Here is a 24,610-nt window from a genome sequence, read left to right on the forward strand (position 1 = left end):
CCTCAAAGAGTCCCGACAACGCAGCTTATAAATAGCGCGAACTGCTCTTTTTTGAATGATGAAAATAGTTTCTACATCAGCGGCTCGACCCCACAGCAAAATACCGTAAGACATTATGCTGTGGAAGTAGCTGAAGTAGACAAGTCTAGCAGTGGGTACATCTGTGAGTTGTCGGATCCTTCTGACGGCATATGCTGCTGTACTTAGCTTGCCCGCTAGTGATACAATATGTGGGCCCCATTGAAGTTTTGAATCTACAGTAATTCCTAAGAAAACTGTGTGTTCAACAAAATCTAGTTTCTCGTCGTTAATTTTAATGTTATTATTTACTTTCTTTACGTTTGGTAGAACAAATTTAATACACTTCGTTTTCTTAGCATTTAGAACTAGGTTATTTACTGTAAACCAACTTAGAACCTGCGACACAGCGCTGTTTGCTTCGTCAAATTCCTCTAACTTTCTGTCGATTTTAAATGTAAGAGAAGTGTCATCCGCGAACAGCACAATGTCAGCTTGGTTCTGTACACTCCACATTCACCAATCGTTTCATACACGCACGCCTGTTCAGAGTAGATCGAAACCTTTTCTAAGGACATCTCTAATTGTGGCAATATACGTCCTTCTAAGTTTTTTTTACGTTTTATGCTTTCTTTGCATTCGCTAAATAAAGCTATAATTCTAGCTTGCCCGTATGTTTTGATAATTAATGACAACACACAAAAGCAGCTAATTCTATTGTACGCGCCCGTTAACCGAGTTACACCGACAAAAGAGCGTTATGTTTGGAACGTAACTTAGCTTTATATACGCTTAATTAAATCCACCCTTCCATATTTGATAAAATTTGTGACCGTGCCTATGTACATCATCTTTTCCTAGTGTTAACAAATCAAATCAAATTGATATAAAACATACAAACATTGTTTCCGTTTCTCACAGAGTCTGCTTACCTAACCTGAAGGTTTGACAGGTCCGGTTTTTTACAGAAGCGCAACCTGAAGGGAAACTCAGCCCAATACAGGTTGGTCATACACCTTCGACTCGCATTTCACCGCTAAGACGTGATAATCATTTATGATTCCAAACATGAATTCGAAAACAAGTTTGAATATTATAGGTTCAGGGTTTTACTGGGATTCCAACCTGTGACTTTAAAGCTCTTTCAACTGGCTACCACGGCTCGAGTGCCTAAGTACAGTCATGAGCAATATAATGTACCCACTTTAGGACTCTGTCGCACTACCATATTTTGACATTTTTAGTGAGACTTACAGTACAATTTGTCAAAAAAGTTAATGTGACATGGTACCAAAGTGTATACATATTAATGCTCGTGACCGTACAGTTTACGTAATATCGATGGCCCACTTTTTCCAAGTATTTACAACTTTCATTATCAACGATGCTACAACAAGCTCAGTATAGGTTGGACTACACCTGGTCGCACTGCGTCGCATTTTCCTATATATCTATCCTTTTCTGTCACTCAGAACTGTCATTTGCTAGAACGAGATAAAAAGCGGGTGTGCGACGGAATCGACAACAAGGAAAATATGCTTTAACAAGTAAATATTATTAATCTTAACATTACAAATAATTAAAACTATACTACTAACCTCTATCCTCTCCCTATCCATCCATAGGGAAGGCCCATGCCCCTGCAGTGGGGACGTTAATGGGCTGGTGATGATGATGATGATGATACTACTAAAACTAAAACAATCAAAAAGAAAAAAGTACACGTAAGTAACTATTAAAAAGCTCAATTAAAAATGCTCCCTTTTACCACCTCTCGACCGAATGTGCCCATCACGCTCGCAGCAGCGTTACCCCGTTGGATGGCGAGGGAAGGGGTGCTTTAACTAAGATATTTTGTAAATGTTCATCATCATCAGCCCATTAACGTCCCCACTGCTGGGGCACGGGCCTTCCCTATGGATGGATAGGGAGATCGGGCCTTAAACCACCACGCGGGCCCAGTGCAGATTGGTGGTTATTAACGACTGCTAATGCAGCCGGGACCAACGGCTTAACGTGCCTTTCGAGGCACGGAGGAGCTCGAGATGAAAACTTTTTTTTGTGGTCACCCATCCTATGATCCGTTTTGCGAAAGTTGCTATTTTATTTTATTTGTAAATGTTATTACGTTACAAATATTATTCTGTAACATAATTAATTGGAATTGCACTAACGAACTTTATCATAAATTCGTTTGTGATTGGAAGTAGGAAGTTAATTGAATACCAATCCTATTTTGATGCTAATATGAATGGTTTCCATTTATTGTATTGTTTCGGTAGCATTATTCAGAAAATAATTCAGTTTGTTTTGTTTAATTAATAAATTGTCGATTGGCAATATTGTTATTTTAGTAACTAATTATTCTAGTTCTATTTGTGAGATATTTTAACAGGTTCTGAGATTGTTATTCCAGTTTATAATTTGATTATGATAACTGTTACAAGAATTAAAAAAATAAAAATAAAATTTATGTATTGTCTCTTTTGGCTGGATAGGAAGCCGAATAAAAATTGAACGTAAAAAGACTAAAAAACGTGATTAATATACGCAATATGTATTAATTACATAGACAATAAGTACACAGAATAAGTACCTACTTATTTTATGAACTCGTTGTAACCTTTGTGTGCATAATATATTGTATGTATTACAGATACTTAGTAATAAAGCCCCGTTTTGTATTATGTTGTTTGTGTTTTATCTACTTTATGTTTATTTTGTGCAATAAAATGTTTTATTACATACGAGTACATAAACTCACGCCTATTTGCCACTGGGTACGCTCGTTCAGAATAGATCGTACCGATTTATTATTTATTTATTGTTTATTTATTATTTATTTATTTATTATTTATTTATTATTTATTTATTTATTATTATTAAACCTTAAGTAACACTAGTATAAATGCAATGTCCTGCAAAATTGCATAAGCAATTTGACTGCAGGATCACAGTCTCACTCACATGGTTAAATTACAAAAATTAAGAAATAAATACTGAACCTTTTCTGTAATTACAAACTGTATTTACAAATTGTTATTTATTTAATTAGCTATAATTACTAATTACTTATTCTCTTTCTTTTCAGGTAAGTTTCTGCGGTGATATATTAAAAATCAGTATGTAAGTTTTTGAAAACAAAATATACTAAAATCAACTGTAGGTAAGTAGGTTAGGTCTTTCTTCTGTTAGAACAGCACTCGCGAAACGGCAACCGCTCCCTTAGAATTTTTTTATACTATGCTCTCAGTCGAACATAACAGACGGCAAAAATAGGTGTGAACGGTCAAAAACTCCAAAAAGAAAATAACATTATGATGTACTGGGGAATTCCCTTACCGTTCGTTGGTTGAACGGTTATTTCCCTTGAGAGCCAGGGTAGAATCCCAGTGCTTGCCGACTGTCTCTGTTGTTGATTTATGCCGTTTCACTTTTTTATTATGAAAACGAAACAGCCCGGATTTTAATTTCAGAAAGCGTTCCAAATATATTGAAATTTGAGGATTTTTATCGTAAAATCTGAATATTCAATCGCAAGAAAGCTAACACATAGCTTCACAAAAACTCAAAAAGCGCGACTAATGGCTAGATAAGTTTCTGATAGCAGTAATACTATCTACCAAATACCTACGTATCTGATAGCTGTAATACTATCTGCTAGAGAAATGTCAGATAGTAGTAGTCCTATCTGGTAGATAAGTGTCTGATCGCAGAAATACTATCTACCCCATAAAGTATACATAGTATTAGTTAAGTAGTCGTATTTGCTAGATAAATCTCTGATAGCCAAAATATATAGGTAAGCGCCTGGCTGCAGCAGTCATAATCTGTTAGATAAGTTTAGTGGTAATTAGTGAGCTTAGTGTAGTGTGTAGTGTAGTTTAGTGTCTGATAGTAGTAGTGTCTGCCAGAATAGTGTCTGATATAAATAATAATACAATTGGACCTGATAGACAAAATCCAAGTGCTGCTGGGTACACTATTTAACTACTTAGGTACCTGTATGATTATATACGACTAATTTATAGTTTGTCATTTGTAATGCCTTGGTACTTGTCGCGTCCCGCGCGATGCCATAATCTGTGCAAAAGGGACAGGCCAGGGGTGCTTACCAACTGTCTCTGTTCTTGATTTATGGATCTCCGCTTCCTTTTCTTATTACGATAACTTAGAAACTGCTCAACTACGGATTTCGAATCTTGGAGGTGAGTTTATTCTTCTTCTATCGTGTGGGTTGTGGATTACCAACCCCGTCAACTCTGGTGTCATGGTTACTATTGAGCCGCCAAAGGCCCCTGACATGGCTCATGTAACGACTACTTACTTATATCAGTAAGTAACCGGGGCCAACGGCTTAACGTGCCTTCCGAAGCACAAAGGTTTGAGCGTTGTGCTCACGATCCGGTGGTCCCGGGTTCAAATCCCGGTGGGACATATCACAAAAATCACTTTGTGATCCCTAGTTTGGTTAGGACATTACAGGCTGATCACCTGATTGTCCGAAAGTAAGATGATCCGTGTTTCGTAAGGCACGTTAAGCCGTTGGTCCCGGCTACTATTTACCGATGTAAGTAAGTAGTCGTTACACGGGCCATGTCAGGCGCCTTTGGCGGCTCAATAATAACCCTGACACCAGGGTTGATGGGGTTGGTAATCCACCTCACAATCCACACGATAGAAGAGAAGAAGAGCTTAAATGGAACAGATTAAAGAGAAGGTGAACGTGTCGTATGAGGAAATGAAATACAATTAGATTCAAACAAAATGGCGAGTCGATGTAACGGAAACAATATTACTTGAAGTAGGTCAAGACAGGGTTCCAAGTAATCATGTAAATGTGGCGTAAATTAATATGAATGCTTACTTTCCTCCGAAAACATGGTTCGAGGTAAATAATTCATGTACCTTTATAGCTGGGGTGCTAAAGCGAATTTGTTGAACGTCTTCATCGGAGTCTCATCTTTGTCTTTGTTTATTTATTCATTTATTTATTTATTCACAATAAAACAGACACAAGGAACATACAAAGAAAACAGATAGTACAGGTAAGCTTATCTCTAAACAAAGATATTTCTTTCAGCTGACCTATGGACGAGAGAGACATTTAATGAATAATAATGTATAGATATTCATACAAACGCGTACAAATTTTTTAGAAATTACTTATACTAATATAAAACAATTGTTGCGTTTTTTATTAATTACATATTAATTTTACACATTTAAAAAAAACAAAATAATATACAATCTATCAAATAATACTAAAAAAAATACTAAAAAATAATAATAATTAAAACAGAAAATACCTTGACTAAACATAACTGTAGCAGAGATCCCTGTTTAGTCAAACAGCCCCCCTTCGCCAAAATATAAACCTAAACCTAAAAACTAAATTTAAATTCATTATACATAATATATATTCCATAATTAAACAAACATATATACTTTCAATATAGTTTTATTAATATACACATATATACGATACATATAACTAAATAAGTAAATGCAAAATCGTGAGTGAGGTACATCCGTTAGAAGATGACCAAATAAAGTAAGTACCCACACCTCACAGAGCACCTTTCTGTTCCAACCATCACACGAGTGTAAGGTGAAAAAAACTATGTTATGCCGTCACCATGGGCAACTTTATTGACTGTTCATTGCCATTCTGTTATTACAGTTCTTGTAGAAATGAAACGGAAAAGCCCTATATTTCGCCTAATGTTTGGTGTATAGGTTAGGTATATATATATATTTGTATGTATGTTATATATTTATTTGCATGTATTTATTGGTAAGTTGTACTTATAGTTTGTACCTGTAATCTTTCAATTTTTACATTTTTCCTCACCTTATGGTTGTCTAGAAGAAATCGCTTTAAGCGATAAGGCCGCCATTTGCCGTGTACTTAGTCTTTTTGTAATTATTTCTTTTTATTTTGGTGCAATAAAGTGTATTTGTATTGTATTGTATTGTTTAGAGTTTGTAAACATTGGGTTTGTATATAATTAGCCCGTGGAGAGTTAAAAGCTTGGCTCTACATGAGATCTGATAACTTTTTAACGTTGTGATCGATATGATCTTGTCTTGTCATGAAAATGTTTTTGTTGGGATTGAAATATCATTAAACCTTGACGTTTCAACGATATGGTCAACTTAAGTCAATCAAACAAGCAACCAGCGCTGCATAGCGCCATAACATAGCTCCATCACAGCACAAGCTGAGCCATTTTCTTTTACCTGTTTTCGTTATATTCATATTTACCTAGTTCTTATAGAAAAATGTAAATTGTTACTGGCAATAATTTTATTCCTTTTCTGAAGTTCCACGACATTATAAATATATAACACGCCCGTAATTCCTAATTTGATAAACTGTACCAAAAGATAGTTATATTTCTGATACCGCCGCTGTTGACATGACAGTTAACGACTGGGTTCGGTTCCCAAGCGAGGCCGGCCATAATCCTGAGTCGCAGCAAATTTATTTCACTTCACTGATTTTGTAGTTAGTTGACAACACAATTAAGCCTCGTTTATGTCAAATCATTTACTCACTAAATCACGCCGTAATCGCTATAGGGTGGGCAGAGCCACAAGTAATCAAAGACAAATCTTCTTCTTATCGGGTTGTGAGGTGGAGTACCAACCTCATAAACCCTGACAGGGGTTACTAATGTGCCGCCAAAGGCCCCTGACATGGCTCATATAACGATTACTCACTTACATTAAAAGTAGTAACCGGGACCAATTGCTTAACGTGCCTTCCGAAGCACGTATCATCTTAATTTCGGACAATCAGGTAATCAGCATCTAATTTTCTAACTTTACTAGGGATCACATCGTGATTTTTGTGATTTGTCCCCACCGGGAATCGAACCCGGGACCTCCGGATCATGAGCACAACGCTTAACCACTGGACCACGGAGGCCGTCATTCGCTCCTAAAGAAGCTAATCTATAAGAACATTAACGTACCATAAACAAACAATGATAAGAAATAAAAACCTGACAATCGAACAAATACTAAGTACCGAGTACCTCAGCTAAGTACCAACCTTCAAAACAAAATCCCTTCGCGTGTCCAGTATCACTTGGTGTTTGTGCTTTAAGTTGGCAGCACTGAATCTAACGGCCATCTTGCACGAACCAGATAAGACGATGCCGCTCAATTGTGAAATAAAACGAAAATAAAAGGAGAAAATATCGTTTGGTTGGCGTCTTTATTGGGTTAGGAAGCGATTTTGCTTTTTTAAAGCTGAATGAAGAAGTAGTGAACGAGCGGTAATGGGTTTTGTAAAGAGGTTGTATTTGTAGATACCTCCTCTACACATGCATACGTTCTTCTTCTTCTTCTATCGTGTGGGTTGTGAGGTGGATTATGGATTAGCGGCTATACAGGTTCTGAGAAGCTGCAGTAGTTTTAGGCGGATGAGACGTTTGTTATGTAAAAATTGACGATTCAAAGTGTAACTATGTTACCTACTGAATAAAGATATTTTTTGAATTTGAATTTTGAATTTGAATCACCAACCGCATCAACCCTGGTGTTAGGGTTATTATAGCCGCAACAGGCCCCTGACATGACTCATGTAACGACTACGTACTTACATCAGTAAGTAATAACCGGGGCCAACGGCTTCGAAGCACGGATCATCTTACTTTTGGACAATCAAGTGATCAGCGTGTAATGTCCTAAACAAACAATCACAAAGTTATTTTTGTGATTTGTCCCCACCGGATTCGAATCCGGGACCTTCGGATCGTGAGCACAACGCGTAACCACTGGACCACGGCGGTTACACACAGAGAGACTACGGAATTCCATTTGTTACGATCCTGACACACTTCTCTTGCTTCCTTCATATTCATCAATCGTTTCGTACACTGCAAAATCAACACTGCAGATGTAACGGCGGCGGTTGGACGCTCGCTATAATAATTGGCCCACGTCAGTCGATAGTCGGTCCGCTAAAACGCGTTGTCGACAAAACGATGCAATTACGGAACCGTTGTAAAATCTGACACGGACACGAAATCAGTCGATGCAAAATGGTTATTTGAATTTATTTTCAACTAAAAAGACAAATTAAAAGAAGACACTCTTTCTAAATGAGAGACTTTCCAGGCTACGTTCTCAGTGTACAGATTTGGCGTGATAAAATATTACCTATTTTCTCATTGCTCGGGTACATCAAGGCACGGGCCTTCTGTATGGATGGATAGGGAGATCGGGCGTTAAACCATCACGCGGGCCCAGTGCGGATTGATGGTTATTAACGACTGCTAATGCAGCCGGGACCAACGGCTTAACGTGCTTTCCGAAGCACGGAGTAGCTCGAGATGAAAACTCTTTTTTTTAATTGTGGTCACCCATACTATGACCGGCCTTTGCGAAAGTTGCTTAACTTCAACAACCGCAGACCGAGCGCGTTTACCGCTGCGCCACCGAGCTCCTCGAGCTCGGGTACATAATCAATCAAAAATAGAATGACAGAGGCATATGACTTACTCATGCTAGCACTCGTTAGTTTACTCGTATATAACTCAACTTGTGTGGTCGAACACTGATTTACCAAGATACAGGCCTTTGTGCTTAGTTTGGATCAACAGAGCTTAACAATTGTGTATCTTTACCCACTGATGTTTCACAATTTAAACTTGTACAAGTCTTGCACAATAAAAAAATAATTATTTATTATTTTTATATATAAAAATAAGGGTATTATTTTTTAATATAGTGTATATTATATAGTGTATTATTGAGGAGCTCGGTGGCGCAGCGGTAAACGCGCTCGGTCTGCGATTGTTGAAGTTAAGCAACTTTCGCAAAGGCCAGTCATAGGATGGGTGACCACAAAAAAAAAGTTTTCATCTCGAGCTCCTCCGTACTTCGGAAGGCACGTTAAGCCGTTGGTCTCCGCTGCATTAGCAGTCGTTAATAACCATCAATCCGCACTGGGCCCGCGTGATGGTTCAAGGCCCGATCTCCCTATCCATCCATAGGGAAGGCCCGTGCCCCAGCAGTGGGGACGTTAATGGGCTAATGATGATGATGATGTATTATTTTTATATATAAAAATAATTGTTGCTTGAATTTTGGATCAGATATTGTATAGCATAACGTTGCTATCCATATTGCTTCTCTTTATTTTGATCAACATAATAATGGGTGGAATATGTGTTGTGCCGGGGTGTAATGACAATGGTCATCATTTATACCCAAAAATAAAGATAAAAGATGCTTAAAATTAAATGTCTGTTATCCATGGATAATTTCACTTGACTGTCGAATCATCCCTCTCAGTATTCGGATAGCCACACGGGGTGTTAGTCAAGTGATACCGTAACAAATACTGAGGGGGATGATTCAAACCATGATTCTGAGTTGATATCAAGTGGAATTTCTTGTCGGAAAATTCATAAAAAAATGTTTTTTTTTTATTAATTTCAGTTCCATACTCTTGCGACGGAAAATTCCACTTGATATCAACTCTGAATCGTGGTCTGAATCATCCCTCGAAGTTTTAGTTACGATGTCACTAACAGCATGTAAGGGACAAACATTTTTATAATTTTGGACGTGCCTAAGTAGCAATTTTGGGCGACAGGAAGGTGTCGTGAGATTACGATAGCCGTGTCCTTCGTCCCATCGCCGTCAATCCTTGTATCCGTCGCAGCGTTATCTCTGAATTACTGCGCAGTCGCAATTTGTACTCATTAGTCCAAAAATGTCGTGGGTATTCCGCCAGTTGCTATGCTCGTGATAAATTGAGGTTTAGCGGAGTAATTTTAGTGTTGAAATTGGGGTTCGTGTGGTTAAAAGACACTTCAAACAAACAACCTCGTTTTACACAGACACTACACATTGACATTATCGTACACGCGCATCTGTGTGTGTGACGTCTGACGCCATACGATTCAAGTCTAAACTATGTTCCTAGAATTTTTGACGTAATTTGTTGTAGATTGGCTGCTGTTTGGCCGCAAAACCTTTGACCTACTACCCAATTATAATGTAGAATACTGTCCAACCCAAAAAGTTTCATCGGAATGAATCTATGAGATATTTTACTAAGTTACTTACCGAAGTATGTATGTAGTCGTTACATGAGCTATGTCAGGGGCCTTTGGCGGCTCAGTAATAACCCTGGCACCAGGGCTGATAACGTTGGTAGTCCACCTCACAATCCACGCGATAAGAAGGAGATAAGTTTATTACTTTTTCGACCTATTTATGAGTCACCGTTCGCTATAGTAGAGCAGGTCAGAGGAAGCACACCATTTCACGGTTCCGTTCCCGGCGACTGCATTCCAACTTTGTCTTCCAACGAGACATGACGTCATTGGCTATTAGGTCATAATTGGATACAAGGATGTCTCTTATTCCCTTCATTTCTTATTCATTTTGAATGCTGTCTGTTTAGATATTTCTTTGCTGGAGAAGAAGTGAAGAAATAAATCAAATACTTATACTTTATAAAGCAAATACAAATACAAAATACTTTATTACTTAGAAACTATTTACAATATTAACTGTGATTAGAGTCTCCTTTTAAGCATAGTGCCTGAGTTAGGAGACTCCGCTCTTCCATAAAAGCAAATTGTACACAAATAAGATATAACAAAAATAACTTAAATATCAAACATTATTAAGATTATGTTTTCTTGTTCAAAACTTAAGATAAACGCGTATATAGGTATATACTTTGTATTTTATCTGTCTATTTATCTATCAAGAACATACTTTTCATAAACTACTTTTATGATAGATTTTCACGTGACCACCGAAAAAAAGAAACAACGCTGGTGTGCCAAAAGCCTTATTAAGACTAGTCCAAATGACGAAGATGCCTCTAAATTACAATACTTACGGAAAACGAAAACAGAATCATCAATCAAGCAACAACATTATACACACAAAAAACGAAAACCACCGCACTGTTTTTTGGCGCCAATAAATCAAAAACTTACGACGTTAATTTTGAAACTAAACCGTCTCCCTAGCATTATCCCGTTTTTTCACAGGGTCCGTTTACTTAACTTGAAGATTTGACAGGTTCGGTTTTTTACAGAAGCGCCTGCCTGTCTGACCATCCAACCGGCGAAGGGAAAACCAGCAAATTAAACACGCGATATTCTTCTTCTATCGTGTGGGTTGTGAGGTGGATTACCAACCCCATCAACCCTGGTGTCAAGGTTACTATTGAGCCGCCAAAGGCCCCTGACATGGCTCATGTAACGACTACGTATTTACATCAGTAAGTTGTAACCGGGACCAACGACTTAACGTGCCTTCCGAAGCACGGATTGTCTTACTTTCGGACAATTAGGTGATCAGCCTGTAATGTCCTAACCGAACTAGGGATCACAAAGTGGTTTTTGTGATATGTCTCCACCGGGATTCTAACCCAGGTCGTGAGGCTCAACCACTGGACATTTAATGTGTTTCTTTAGCGGAGCAGCATGGTATGCTCCATTACGTTGATCGAGGAAAAGCTTGTGAAAACCCAATGCAGCGGTGGGTCGTATATAGGCCATTTATAATCTTCATCATCTCTCTAGCATTATCCCATTTGTCTCAGGGTCCGCTTATCTACCCTGAAGATTTGGCAGGTCTAGTTTAGGTCTGGTTTTTGGTTGGTATATAGGCCATTTCTGTTATTGTTTATTTTGGAGCATAATTTCCACTTAAAAATCAACAAAATACCTAATATAACTTACAAATAGGCGGGAGTTTATGTATGTAATTACAAAAAGATATTTAAAAACATTTCATTTTACGAACTCCCTTTTCTAATATAGCTTTATTCTCAACAAATCTCTCCAAGTCGACCGTAATCATAAGATTTTATCACTTCAATTCCGGCGCTGAAAGTAACAGTTATATCTATGGTAATAGTAAGTAACACCAGCCCATCGACGACACAGTCTCTAGACTCCTAAATAACAGACAACACATCTGACAAATAAGTCAGATACAAGATCAGATTTAAGAGGCCGCTGCGCTAATTGACAAGTCATTAAGGTTTACGTGTCGTTAAAGAAGAGCTCAGTCTTCCAGTACAGGCATTCGCAGACGGATTGTTTCTTTGCAATAGTAAGGAAACGTTCCGCCTCAATGATGCGTCGCTTGGAAGCCAGCTCCAACAGCATTCTGGGTGTGTAGGTGGACCGCTGGGAGTCGCCATTGATGGCGCGATGGTTGCGACTACACGCACACATTCCTCCTCCTGCTAGACGACTCTAATTTTCATAAATAAATATTAGTCTACTAACATTAGGATTAAGTACTATGTTACTAACATCTATGGACAATAGTCTGAAAATAAAGAATTTGAATTTGAATTGTATGCTATAAAGAGGGCTCCAGTCACGAAAATGTAAAAATTGTGTGTTAAAGAAATAAACATTTTTATTTATTTTTGAAAACATTGAAGCGTGATTGAAAACATGGTTTTATTTTTAGGCTTCATTTTGTAATATTGCGGTAGGCGTCTATTTGTTTGTACCGTCCATGCGCCAGCCCTAATGCTAAGAAATTGTCCGAGTGGGTCGCCTTACAATTTGCCCGGTAAATAGGAACTGGGCGATTGGCACATGGCGAACAATGTGCCGATTACCCCGTCAAGATGGGCTCTTGTCTACATTAATTCTATTATCCTGCCCGGATGGGTTCTTAGGAAACTAAATTTCAAATTACGACGAAACTCCCAACGCTTATTTGGACAATAATAAAGAAAGAAAGAAAGAAATATTTATTACTTCCGGACATTTATTACTGTGGTTTCTGTCCTGCGTGTGGTACAGGACAGAAACCACACGGAAATCAATAAGTACATAGACAAAAAAAATATACTAAAACAAAAAGAAAAACAAACCAAAATCATAAAAACAATAATAATAAAACTAAGTATTCTAAATGCAACGCACTGACGGCCCGATCATCTGCGGTGGAGTCCGGAATAAAAGGACCTCGCTCAGCATAAGTCGCGGCGTGAGCCACGACGCTGGTATTCTGCGGGCCCTGCCTATAATAATAACCTACTGGGGGGTTAAAAAGGCCACATAAAGCAATTCATTTCGAAAAGCAATATTGCTATTTGACATTTGTTGACATTGCGCACTTTCTTTTATATGCGCAAACGACAAATTGCAATGTTGCTTTTTTGGTGAATTGCTTCGATGTTAACTTTTTAACGCCCCAGGCGGGGTTGAGCAAATTGGAGATGTCCTTAGAAAAGGTTCAATACGATCTACTGTGAACCGGCGTGCGTGTATGAAACGATTGATGAACGTGGAGGAAGCAAGAGATGTGTGTCAGGATCGAAGCAAATGGAATTCCATAGTCTATGCTTACCCTGGTGGAAATAGGCATGAGTTTATGTATATACATACAAGTTATTTGCGAAATTAGTAGATAATTACCCATATTCACCTTTACAGTGAAAGTCAGGTGAGTAAGCACCTTTTTGAGTAATCACATTCTGATGTGAACGTCAACATAACCTCTATTGCTTTCGATTAATTTCCTTTCGGGTGAAAATTAAGGCCTAATTAAGGCCTCAATTTCTTACCTGGATTAAAAACAGTATGTCCATTGAGAGGATTTGTTAAAAAAAAAACACACACACTCGAATGTGATTGTCCAAAAAGGCGCTTACTTACCTGACTTTCACTATAAAGGTGAGTATGGGTAAGTATCTACTCATTTCAAAAATAACATACATACATAAACTCACGCCTATTGTCCATGGAATTCCATTTCAAGCATTCATCCATACGGTGACGCTATTAGATCCTTTCTTGTCTGTCCTCTTACTAAATAAATACATGAAAACTACAACACTGTAAAGCCAAACCGAAATTCCCTATAATTTTATGCCGATAAACACGCATTATGAACTAACAACCGTCGGGCAATATTTACCCAAATGCTTCAATATTAACCCGCTAACAGATTATTATCGCGTGGCACACACAGTTACGTGACCACAGGTTGGGGTAATCGAACAAATATTTGGCATATTGATGATATTAATTTACTGGAAATTATTATAAGTACGTGTAATTTACAGAATTGGTTGGTTTACTTATAATAATATGGTTTATATTGTAAGGAGGTCGAGGAGCTCGGTGGCGCAGCGGTAAACGCGCTCGGTCTGCGATTGTTGAAGTAAAGCAACTTTCGCAGAGGCCGGTCATAGGATGGGTGACCACAAAAAAAAGTTTTCATCTCGAGCTCCTCCGTGCTTCGGAAGGCACGTTAAGCCTTTGGTCCCGGCTGCATTAGCAGTCGTTAATAACCACCAATCCGCACTGGGCCCGCGTGGTGGTTTGGGGCCCGATCTTCCTATCCATCCATAGGGAAGGTCCGTGCCCCAGCAGTGGGGACGTTAATAGGCTGATGATGATGATGATGATATTGTAAGTTAAATGAGGTTATATTATATAACTCTATAATGTGCCGAGGTTTTTCTTGCAGCTTCTTTTCCCCGCCTATACAGGTTGTGAGAAGCTGCAGTAGTTTTAGGCGGATGTGACGTTCGTTATGTAAAAATTGACGATTCAAAGTGTAACTATGTTACCTACTGAATAAAGATATTTTTGAATTTGAATTTGTAGTTCGGAGACTATAGGCTGGTAAAATTTGAGTGAGGTGAAAGAAAATGTAAGTAATGACGAGATTTGAGAAAGGTAGTACCTATGTCACAGCAGTAACAGCCTCCGTGGTCTAGTGGTTAGAGCGTTAGGCTCAAGATCTGGAGGTCCGGGTTCAATTCCCGATGGGGACATTGTCGAAATCACTTTATGAGACTGTCCTTTGTTTGGTAAGGACTTTTCAGGCTTGAATCACCTGATTGTCCGAAAAAGTAAGATGATTCCGTGCTTCGGAAGGCACGTTAAGCCGTTGGTCCCGGCTATTAGCCGTAAAAACACCTTCACCAACCCGCAGTGGAGCAGCGTGGTGGAGTATGCTCCATACCCCCTCCGGTTGATTGAGGGGAGGCCTGTGCCCAGCAGTGGGACGTATATAGGCAGTTCATGTATGTACCTATGTCGACATAGTCCTATTCAGAGAACTGGGGGCTTAAAATGGCCACATCGAAGCAATTCATCTAGGAAAGCAAATTTTCTATTTGACATTTGTTTGCATTGCGCACTTACTTTTATATGCGCAAATGTCAAGTTGCAATATTATGTGAATTGCTTTGATGTGGCCTTTCTAACCCGCCTGTTCTATGAAGCTCTTTTTTACACTACTAGAATTTACACAAATCAACGCACACCACAGTACCTAAATATCATTATTTATATATTATCATCAAGAGGTCATTCACCTGTGGAACGGTACAATCAAATAGCTGGCACGATTGGAGAGGTGACGTCATTCGGTTGTTTGAGGATTTGTTGTGGATTTATTGGGTTTTGTTCGGTATAACTACATCTAATACCTAATAATATAATGATTTTACTTTTTTGATATATTTTTGATACTATTTAGTTTGCCATCGACACGATAAGAAGAGACGATTTTATGAGGCGCAATTAATAAAAATATGAGATATAGGCACTTTATTGAACGCAAAGGATACAAGATACCTACAGAAATATAGTTATATATTACTTATGCATAGTTTTTGTTTTGAGTACTTACATAACATATAGTTCATGAATTTGAACATCAACGGCGGCGCTTAGAGCTTGACGCCAAGCGCGATGAATTGAAAGCCCGACCACCTACGGCGATCAATTATACATATTTAAATGCTGTGCTCACATGCCCGCTATGTGCGAGGATCTTTTTTTCCAATAAGATTATTAGCTATATAAGCCATATAAGCCACGAACGTCGGAGTTGAAGCAGTCGCCGTAGCCGAAATCGGCTGGATCACATCATCATCATCACATAACATTATTATGGTCCTAGTACAGCTTTGAAATAGACTACTCTGGGCGCCATCCCACTCGCGTCAGACATAGTACTGCGGGACGGAAGGCAAGAGGGAAACCACTGCTCTGTTTTTCCCTAAAAAAGTAGCATGGAGAATGCTTCACCGACAAGAGCGTGGCACTTAAATTAGTGAGTGACATAACACAAAGAGCCTATTTACGTCCCACTGCTGCGCACAGGCCTCACCTTTATCAACCGGAGGGAGTATGGAGCATACTACACCACGCTGCTCTACTGCGGATTGGTGATGGTGTTTTACGGCTTATAGACGGGTCCAACGGCTTGACGTGCCCGCCGAAGCACGGGATCATAAAACTTTTTCGGACAGTCAGGTGATTGCGCCTGCAATGTCTTTACCGAACAAAACAGTCTTACACAGTGATTTCGACAATGTCATCATCGGAAATCGAACCCGAACCACCAGATAGTGAGCCTAACGCTCTAACCACTAGACCATGGAGCTGTGTGTATTGTATATTAAACTTTATTAACTCATAGCATACACTATAATAACTTCTACGTAAATTGATATTAACTCAGAATAATCAGCTAAATCACCCCTCTCAGTATTTGGTACGATGTCATTTACACCCCATACAAGTACATACAGGTAGCCATACAAATACGTATGGGTGTTAATGACACCGTAACGAATACAGAAGGGGATGATTCAGACCATGATTCTGAGTTGATATCAAGTTGATTTTCCTGTCGGCAAATACATAAAAATGTTAGTGTTTTTTTTTTATTCTTTTCGGTACCACACTTTTTCGAGGGAAAATTCCACTTGCCAACTCAGAATCATGGCCCGAATCATCCTTTAAAGTTCTCGTTACGATGTCACTAACACCCTGTATAGCCTGTTTATGTTATGTAAGTACTACCTACTTGTAGCGTGCAATGTACATAAATGATATCCGCCTAATTATTTCCCTATAAACACAGCACAGCTGTTAGTTAACATTTTTCATCGCTAGGTGGCGTGACACGCCGCCATTAACTGAATTTATGACAACATTGCGTCGCTTGCGGTACGAGCATTTATTTTACTCTGTCCAATAACAACATTATCCAGTGGTTGAGCGTTAGGCTCACGATCCGGATATCCCGGGTTCGAATGTGACTAACAACAGTTTCTTTTTTCTATTTAACTTATTTATGAATTTTAAAAAATGTAATAATAATTGCGACATTTTGTCACGTTTTTCTATGACGTCACAGGTTGCTTTTTCATACAAATTACTTAGGAATTTCGTGGTTTGACGTTTAGTAAAAAGTAAATGATTTGAATAGTTGGAAAGTAGCCTATTATAATCACTATCACAGAATAGATAAGTTCGGATGCCATCCAGTAATATTTACGCGGCAATTCTTTTGATGCCGTCGTCAGAATTTTTCAAATTAACGGAACAAAAATGGATCTTCTCTGTTCCGTCCCGCACCAAATGGTATCGGGCGCTGGTCTCAACCACTCTGGGTTACTTTAGACTAAGGGGGAGCGCGCGCGCACACTGTCTCGCTCGCACTTACGCGTTAAAGCATGAAATTTTTGTACGGAGTGTCCGGTTTGTAACAGAAGCCTTTGCCTAGTTTTTTTTTTGGGAAGTACTTACCCTAGAAGACGGGGCAGAAGGCAAGAGGGAAACCACTGCCCTTTATTGCCCTAAAAAGTAGCATGGAGAGGAATGCTAAACCGACAACAGCGTGGCTTTTATATTAATAAGTAATTATTTACCCACTGTGCCAAAATGATCCTCGGGAAAAGGAAATAAGTACTTAAAACAATACCTAATCTTGCGCATGATTGAATGAGTGTGAAAGTGAAGACACGAGAATTCTTCAACTGTAAGACTGGTAGACACTGCTACTTTGCACCTCAATTCTCCATAAGACCCGGGTACTTACTGCAAAGTTTCAAGTTTAAGAACCGTGTGTGTTTATAGCAAATTATAACGTATTCTGCTGAAGTTTCGGTTCAAATTCGATAACTGCCGCCCTCAGAGGTTTGTTACTTATGGAACATGACATGAGTTTTACGTGGTTGCCGTGTGTGTTAAACTGTAGCGGATTTGCCGAATATTTTACTTTGTAATATAAAAAGAAAGATAAAGATAATGTATTTGCTTAAACTAAACAAACGTTGTACCGGGTGAGAGCCTCCAGCGCCCCCCATTTGCCGGCCAAGTAGTTAATGCCATCTGCGGCAAATCGACAATAAGTCACGTCAAAAAAAAAAAAACTGTGGTAAGCCGGCCTGATTTTCAAACGGGGAACGCCGGTTCGAACCTATATCGGACTTGCACCAATGAGTTATTATTTTAACTAACTCAGTTCGCTTGTCACGACCGTTAGATGGTGATACCACTCACCACCTAAAACGTTGGTCTAATAGAAAGCTCCGTGTGGGTACTTAGTTCATCTTGCGATGGATGTGCTTCTGACTACCCCATTGGGATATAGCCGTGAGCTTATGTGTACGTGTGTGTATTTCTCGATAAATTCATTTTTGGAAGTATGTGACCTAACCTTTATTGGGCTGGTTTTCCCTTCGCGGGTTGGAAGGTCAGACAGGCAGTCGCTTCTGTAAACAACCGGACCTGTCAAATCTACACTACAGGTTAGGTAAGGTTAGGTTTTTTTTTTTTTTCTTTATTTAAGAGCTTAGTCACAAACAGAAACTATGTCGCTCTATAAGGCAACAAAAATGAGTACTAAAAACAAATTACATTATTTATCTTAAGTTTACGCCTATATTGACCAATTTATAAAGTGCTTTGGCCTTTTTCGATAATGGGTTTGCCAAAGCAATGTTACATCCTCCAACATATCTTAAATCATCAAAAGTATTGTACAAATTGAACCTCGCGGACTCATTTCGAGTACACTCCATCAAAATATGGTATACATCTTCTACGACGCCACATTCCAAACAGTTTGGCGAATCAACTTTTCGCATTAAATGAGCAAACTTATTTAATGGAATGTGCCCAGAACGAATCCTCAATGCCAAAACTAAATCTTTCCTCTTTAAACAGTTATTAATCCACGGGTGACTTAAAGGTTCCGGTTGTATGGTCCTATACCATATACCTAGACTTTTAGATCTTTCGTCAAAGTATTCCTGCCATAGTGATTTACATTGTTTCCTAACAGTACTTAAACATTCTGAAAACACAGGAAGACAAGACAGTAATTCTCCATCCGAACACGCTTGTTGTGCAAGGTTAGGTTGAGAAACGGGATAATGCTAGGGAGAAGATACCTATTAAAATACCATAAGATTGACATTATACATATACCAAGGCATGTTTTAACTGATATGATTTTCTTCACCAAAACTTCTATTTTTTTCTATTAATTTAAATTCGGGTAAAAATTGACAGCACATTTTTTTAACCTGGATTGAAACTAGTCAGTCTATTACAAGGTATTGTTAACAAAAATCACAATTAACAAACAACAATTCAAAAATAATAACTAAAAATATAATAAGTAATAATTAATTTCGTCGAACGTGATTTTTAAAAAGGCGCTTATGTGGTTTTCAATATAATCTCTCGCTCATCGCCTCTGTCTTGCGCCGGCGCGCGAGGTGTTTAGGAATTTACACGATTCCCCAAATGACACGGGATATTGTGGAATCTGTTTAAATTCAATCCTGAGGCGTATGCAAATGTTGTGTTAAGTTGTGTAATTTGTGATATTTATGATGAGACGCGGTGGCGACAGTTTGGACAGACTTAGGGTTCCGTACATCTAAACAAGGAAAAACGGAATTCTTATAGCAGTGGTCCCTAACCTGGGGGTAATTACTCCCTCAGGGGTAAAACGGAGATTCTAGGGGGGTAACATGGGATGGCACGAAATAGTATTATAACTCTTGTTACATCAAAAACAAAAGCCAGAAACCGTCTGAATGTTGAGCGTGACATGAGATGCGCGTTGAGTGAAACCGAATCTAATATTGTCAAACTTGCGAATGCAAAGCAATTTCAACCTTCACTCTAGTTAACTCCGAGATTTATATATTACTTTACTAGCTACCTAAACGTGCATTTTCTTACTTACATAATAAACATATTCGTTCGAATTTGTGTGGTTTTAACTATTTTAAATTAGGGGTAAACTCAATTTCCATACTTGTTCACAGGGGTAGTGACATTAAAAAGGTTACGACCCACTGCCTTATAGGATGACTTTGTTGTCCTTCAATTTGTCCGGCAATAAGGAAGGTCTTACAGCACAAGTAAAGAAAAACACACTGAAAATGGTAAATTTGTCGTTCCATCACAATAATTGTTTTTTTGTAATTATCCGTTAGGCCAGGCGCGCACTACGAGTTTTTCGCCGCGCGGCAGAAAAAAGCAGCGGCATAATGTCGCACTGTAATACTGCGCCGCTGCGGCGGCTCTGCCGTCAAATGCGCGCAATATAATTTAAAACTATCATAATTAAAGCACATAATAATGGGTTCTTACCGCGTTTAAATGGGGATATGAGACTCCCGATATTTCGACACTGTTGCAAGTGCCATGATCACGGGATGACTGATGAGATTCCCCATTTAAACGCGGTAAGAACCCGTTATTATGTGCTTTAATTATAATTTAAAACTGTTTGGTACAGTATTACAGTGCGACATTACGCCGCTGTTTTTTTCTGCCGCGCGGCGAAAAACTCGTAGTGCGCGCCTGGTGGTGTGGCCTGGCTGGTGGTGATTATCTTTTTTAATTTACGTTTATTTGAACGGAACAAACGCGCAAGTCGGATTCGCACTTGACCGATTTTTTTATAGATGACCTCACTGAAATTGTTACCTAATATAATTAACTAGTTGCAAACCGATAACGATATATCATTAATAGCGATTAAGCGTCTTGATAGCCAAAGCTGACATTTACTGGGGTTTAATTAAATCACACATAATTAATACGCGGCTTTGGCCCCAATTCCTGCACGACCCATGTCTGGGGCCTTTGGCGGCAATAGTAACCCTTACACCAGGGTTGATGAGGTTGATCATTGATGAACCACACGAGAGAGAAATATCGCAAATGGCAAGGCTAGTGACATCGCTTCCAAAATATTTTGAATAACTGCATTCAATTGTTTCGTTATAAACAATTATTTAACATAAAATACGCGCTTAGAGACAGCGCCCTTCGTGGTCCAGTGGTTTGACCGTTAGGCTCACGATACGGAGGCCTCTGGTTCGATTCCCGGTGGGGACATAACACAAAAATCACTTTGTGATCCCTAGTTTGGTTAGGACATTACAGGCTGATCACCTGACTGTCCGAAGGCACGTTAAGCCGTTGGTCCCGGTTACTACTTGATGTAAGTATGTAGTCGTTACATGAGCCATGTCAGGGACCTTTGGCGGCTCAATAGTAACCCTGAGACCAGGGTTGATGAGGTTGGTATTCCACCTCACAATCCACAGGATAAGAAGAAGAAGATCAAGTACGCGTGTCCGGCTGTTGTATGAAGCTGATCCACTGTGAGGCGCGTTGCGTCGTGTCTTCTTGAAATGTATTTTAGCTAACATAGTGCCGCGAGTTCGATCCTGGCACGAACGCAACGTAAACGCAAGGGAATACCGGCCTTTATCTTTTAGCACTACTCTTCTAGTAAGACGTGACCCTGCGTTTTATTCTTTCCTTTAAGTGACCTTCCTGCTGTCTACTTAACTCTTTCGGGTTATTAAAAAAAAATAGAAAAAAAAACATTTATTTTCAGACTACAGTCCATATTCAAATTCAAAAATATCTCAAAAATTCAGTAGGTAACATAGTTACACTTTGAATCGTCAATTTTTACATAACGAACGTCTCATCCGCCTAAAACTACTGCAGCTTCTCACAACCTGTATAGCCGGGGAAAAGAAGCTGCAAGAAAAACCTCGGCACAGGGCCCTAGACGTTCTTTAAAAAAAATAAAAATAAACATAAAATATTGATATACAATTGAGTAATTTAGCTGCCTAATATCAGTTCTCAGACAGTTAATCCCATGCATTCATATCTTCTAAATAATCACTAACTTTATAATAACCTTTTTTGTAAAGTTTTTGTTTAACTACTGTCTTAAAGCCTATGCTTTATAATAACCTAAAGTTACTAACATATCTATACTAACATATCTATATATGTTAGTATGACTAACTTACATGCTATGTTAGTAACAAGTAATGTAGATAATATAATAAGCAGATGGGCAACCTCACCGTGCGCTCAGGCGCAACACGTGCAGCTCGGTGAACCCTCGGTGGCTCGGTGGTTATTGGCCGATGGAAAATTTTTAGACGGTTGTTTTATTTCTGCTTAAAATTGAGGTGTATTCCATAAATTTTATGCCTGTCGATTACCCGTCCTTTTCTTTTTCAACGGATAAGAAAATGACAGGTGTAACTTAAAATAAAATTAGATGGTGTCTGTAGGAATTAGCATCATTGACAATTTAAAACTAGTACTCTATGATGGTTGTTTTATCATAATAAAGTACTGCAATTCGCTCCGTCAATATAGTTATAAATTAATACGAAACTTGATGAACACAATGAAGTGTAGCAGTTTAATCCATTAAGGTTACCTATTAATTAATACGAAACTTGATGAGTGGGACACAACAACAATCAAAGCGTGTCGTTAGTTTATGAAACGTCAAAAAGTATTTATGGAATTCGTAAGAGTAAGAAGAATTGGTTATCAAATTTAAATTCAAAAATATCTTTATTCGGTTGGTGACGGTTACACTTTAAATAGTCATTTTCTACATAACGAACGTGTCATCCGCCTAAAACTACTGTATAAAAAAACATTTATTGTGAAACTATAAGGTCAAGTTTTGTAGGAATAACTTATGACGTCATCAAAAAATGGGACGACGACATAATTATATTATGTGATCCAATACTGCACCCAGGAGGGTGTAGAGGTAGGAATTTCACCCTGACATTGCAGGTTAATGCGATATCGAATCGCTCTGTGAGAAAGGTCCTTACGTGATCGTTTCAGTTTTAGAGAAAATATTACCACGAAAATTTAGTACTTAGAAATTCAAATTCAAAAATATCTTTATTCAGTAGGTAACATAGTTACACTTTGAATCGTCAATACTTACATAACGAACGTCTCATCCGCCTAAAACTACTGCAGCTTCTCACAACCTGTATAGCCGGGGAAAAGAAGCTGCAAGAAAAACCTCGGCACAGGGCCCTAGACGTTCTTTAAAAAAATAAAAATAAACATAAAATATTGGTATACAATTGAGTAATTTAGCTGCCTAATATCAGTTCTCAGACAGTTAATCCCATGCATTCATATCTTCTAAATAATCACTAACTTTATAATAACCTTTTTTGTAAAGTTTTTGTTTAACTACTGTCTTAAAACAGTTGAAAGGCAAATTCTGAAAGTCAATGGGAATCTTATTGTAAATCGTATACATTGCTTACTACTAGAACTTTTATTAAACACAAAAAGAAAAACTCCTCCAAAGCATCACACCGAGGTAAAGTGCCCACAAGACTGGCAGCATTTCCTCTTTGAACAGCTAAACCAACCCTTTGTCAAAAGAAGCTGCCAGCCCTCGGGTCGTGCGTTGCCTCGTCGAGACGCTTCGAAAGGTCCTTAATGAAACTTAAAAATTTTATTTTAAAGAAGTAAAATAGGTTATTCCAAATTCAAATTCTTTAAAATCTAAAAATTGAGCCTTCCATTTTCAAACACGCTCTAATTGGACTAGCCATTTAAAGAAATGAATTTTAAATTCTGCCAGGTGCTGATTCTGCAGAATTTTCATTTGAATTCCAGCTCTTTTCGCACAGCCCCGATTGAAACTCCGTTTGCTTCACTACAAACTAGAATTAAATCTATTTGAACGTCCACAAAAGATAATCTGATAGGGTATAGTAAATTCGAGAGAATTTCACTCTGTAGACAAAATTGAGTTAGATTTAGTTTAGAATTTCAGTAGGTATTTGGAATATCAGAATCTGTTGCATGTCTGTTAATAATAGGGTAAAGTAAATTGAGCATTAAAAATTGAATCTGTTCGGAACATCTAACCAAACCTAAGCTCATCGTTATAAAGGCTGAAGTGAAGGGCTCCACACTTCTGAATCCATTTTCTAAAGCACTCTCTTTTAAAAAGTAAGCTTCCAATATTTCACTTGCATTAAAATATCAACTTTCACGGAAGACAGCTTCGTGGCGGTTCTAAAATATGCAAATTTATTCATAAAACATAGGGCGAGAAAAATGAAATTAATGCTCACACTCAAGGAGTTAGAACGCCGTGGTAGTCCAGTTGGTAGAACGCTTGCCTTTCACTTTGAGGTCGCAAGTTCGAATCCAGCACAGGCCTAAACCAATGACTGTCGAATTCGTTTTCGAATTCCTGTTTGGATCATAAATGATTATCACGTGCTCAGCGGTGAAGGAAAACATAGTGATGAAGCCTACATTCCCGAGAAATGCAATTTGTATTGGGCTGGTTTTCTTTTCGCGGGTTGGAAGGTCAAACAGCCAGTCGCTTCTGTAAAAAACCGATCTGTCAAATCTTCAGATTAAGAAAGCGAACCCTGTGAAAAACGAAATAATGGTTGGGAGATGATGACCCAAGGAGTTAGTAA

The 24,610-nt window shown here is 38.4% G+C and overlaps 1 protein-coding gene across 2 annotated transcripts in view; it reads left to right on the plus strand.

The window, feature by feature from the left end:
- Positions 1 to 24,610, plus strand: part of LOC126375245 (sodium/calcium exchanger 2) — a 178,904-nt gene that overhangs the window by 53,456 nt on the left and 100,838 nt on the right. The window lies entirely within an intron of this gene.

The sequence above is a fragment of the Pectinophora gossypiella genome, chromosome 18 (assembly GCF_024362695.1).
Source record: "Pectinophora gossypiella chromosome 18, ilPecGoss1.1, whole genome shotgun sequence".
Classification (NCBI taxonomy): Eukaryota; Metazoa; Arthropoda; class Insecta; order Lepidoptera; family Gelechiidae; genus Pectinophora; species Pectinophora gossypiella.